Below are 3,278 nucleotides of genomic sequence, written 5' to 3'. Positions count from 1 at the left end.
ATGAGTTTCTTTTCAAGACCCTTTTTATAGTATTTCACTAATTTAAATTGAAATCTATGTTAAACTTGTCTGAAGATTGTAATTTGGAACATGAATTATAGCTAAGAACACACAACCTGTGAGATTTTGAGCTTAATTATGTGGTTACACTATTTAACCATAATATTTTATTCTTGTATGTTTTCTTCTCTATGATTGCAATCTATAGTTTGTTCCATTCTATATGTCCATTGTTTAGTGTATTTACATGCTTGCATATGATTGAGGCCATCATTTGTTATTAGCTCACTTATCCCAAATAGCCTACCCTCTCAATCACCTTTGTTTGCCACCTTGAACCTTTTAATCCCCGTTTGTTCTATATATTTTACCGCATCACTAGCCTTAAGCAGAAAAACAATTAATTACCCCAATTAAATCTTTGGTTAGCTTAAGATAGAGATTGTGTCAATTAAGTGTGGGGAACTGTGGGAACTTGGGTTGATGAAAGTGTGTTGTGTTTCAGTGACAAAAGTATTGAGAATTTGGGTGCATACTCATATGAGACCAGAAAAAATTTAAAACTCATGTGCATTGATATCACCCTTACCTTAGCCCCATTACAACCTTGAAAAGACCTCATGATGTTTGCATTGGTGCATTAAACATTTGTTGATTGGTTAGATGAAAAACAAAGTTTTAGAAAGCATGACTAGAGAAGAATAGAGTGATCAACCCTAGACACTTGAGAGATTAGAGTGCATATACACTACCAGTGAGGGTTCAATGCTTGATTCTGTGTTCTCTACTTTCATGAGCTATCTTCTTACAAGTTTACTTGTCTTTTATTGTATGATTTGAATTAGTGGAATTTGATTTATATTTGTCTTGGAGAACTTGTTTACTTTTAATCGAGTAGATAGGAACATCTTAGCATATAGTTGTATTCACACACATAGGTTGCATTGCATGAGTCTTACTTTTCCCCATTCATTCTTTCTATCTCCTTGAGCTTAGCATGAGGACATGCTAATGTTTAAGTGTGGGAAGATTGATAAACCACTATTTTATGGTTTATCTTGTGCTCAATTGAGTGGTTTTTATCAAGTTTTTGCACACTTATTCATACAATTTGCATGGTTTTACAATTCCTTTCTAGTTTTGTTATATGATTGAAAACTTGCTTCATAAGCCTTTAAATTGTGTATTTTAATTCCCTTTTATACCATTCAATGCCGTGATCTGTATGTTCAGTATTTTCACGCTTTACAGGGCAGGAAGCTTGCAAAAATGGAAGGAACACAAGAAAAGAGGAGCTTACCAGCGAGGAACGACGCGTGCGCGTACCTCATGCGTGCGCGTGAATTGGAGTTTGCACGGCGACGCGTGCGCGTACTTGACGCGTACGCGTGACGAGTACGTGTGACTGACGCGTACGCGTGACTGACGCGTACGCTTGACATGCGCCACATGCAAAAATTGCAGAAAACGCTGGGGGCGATTTTGGGCTGAGTTTAAACCCAGTTTTCGGCCCAAAAATGCAGACTAAAGTCAGGGGACAAGCAGAGACTCAAAACACATTGATACACTTCTCATTATTCATAATTTTAGGTTTTAGATGTAGTTTCTAGAGAGAAAGACTCTCTCCTCTCTCTTAGGTTTTAGGATTTTAGGATTAGCTTTTCTTAATTTCAGATTCTATCTTAGTTTAATTAGTTTCTCTTCTACTCTTATTCACCCTAGTACTTTAGTTATCTATTTCTCTTATTGGTTCCTTTATTTTGGTTTTATTTAGTTTATGAATTTTTCATGTTAGATTCAATTTCTATTTAATGCAATTTGAGAAATTTCAGATTTATTATTTCTTTCTATTTAATGCTTTTATTTTGCACCTTCCAAGTGTTTGAGAGAATGCTTGGTTGGATTCTAAATTAGCTTTTTATGTTTTTGGCTTTGGTTGAGTAATTGGAGACTCTTGAGTTATCAAACTCAATTGTTGATTGATAATTGAAAGTTGCTAATTGATTTGAATCCCTCTAAAGCTAGTCTTTCCTTAGGAGTTGACTAGGACTTGAGGTATCAAATTGATTCATCCACTTGACTTTCCTTCATAGTTAGAGGTTAATTAAGTGGGAGCAATAGACAATTCTCATCACAATTGATTAGGATAACTAGGATAGGACTTCCAGTTCTCATACCTTGCCAAGAGCTTTTCTTAATTATTAGTTTATTTTTCTTGTCATTTACATTCCTTGTTCAAGCTTTCAAAAACCCAAAAATATACTTTTTCATAACCAATAATAAATACACCTCCCTGCAGTTCCTTGAGAGACGACCAAAGGTTTAAATACTTCGGTTTAATTTTATTGGGTTTGCTTTAGTGACAACCAAATTTTTGTATGTAAGGATTTTAGTTGGTTTAGAAGCTATACTTGCAATGAGAATTTATTGTGAATTCTTTACTAGCAAAAATCCCGTTCATCAGCATGTCACACTCGCACGGATAATCGTAAAACAGATAGGTAAGATTGAAAGAAGACTAAAAACATAATATACATAACAGAGTTTCAAAACACAAATATTAAGTTCCAGACTCGACCTGCAAAACTAAGGTCGGCCAAAGTATATAATTATATATATTTATACAACCCAAAATATAACTCAAACTACAAAATAAACACCTGTTTCTCCAAGTCAACCTCTAGGAGGGACAAACATAAAATATATCCAGAGGAGAATCTATATACATATATACATATCATAAATACAAAATACAATAACCCAAAATAACCACACTTCGCTTGCACAGGAAATTCCAGACGCCTAGCGAGGTACCCCTCGACCTGCATCTGAAAAACAACAGAAATATGTATGGAATAAGAACCAGAGGTTCTTAACATGGTAAAGGTGCCCACATAGTTAATATAAAAGGTCTTGAGAAAGGCAGATGCATTCCTAGAACTTCGACACTCATATTTCAGCTTAAAGACCTAACTATACAAGAAATTAAGTAAGTTATCTAAGGTATTCAAGTTCTAAATCTAATTTTAACTTAACAATTCACTTTCTATCTCCTCTAATCCTCTGAATCATCGGTGGAACAACCCTCGTGCACGAAATTGTGATCACTACTTTTCACAACTCAAATAATCCCTGGTAATGAATCCAAAAACTTGGTGCTCAATACCATGGTATAAACACAACTTCGCACAACTAACCAGCAAGTGCACTGGGTCGTCCAAGTAATAAACCTTACGCGAGTAAGGGTCGATCCCACGGAGATTGTTGGTATGAAGCAA

This window comes from Arachis stenosperma, chromosome 4, assembly GCF_014773155.1.
Source record: "Arachis stenosperma cultivar V10309 chromosome 4, arast.V10309.gnm1.PFL2, whole genome shotgun sequence".
In the NCBI taxonomy this organism is placed as follows: Eukaryota; Viridiplantae; Streptophyta; class Magnoliopsida; order Fabales; family Fabaceae; genus Arachis; species Arachis stenosperma.
This window is presented reverse-complemented; position numbering follows the sequence as displayed.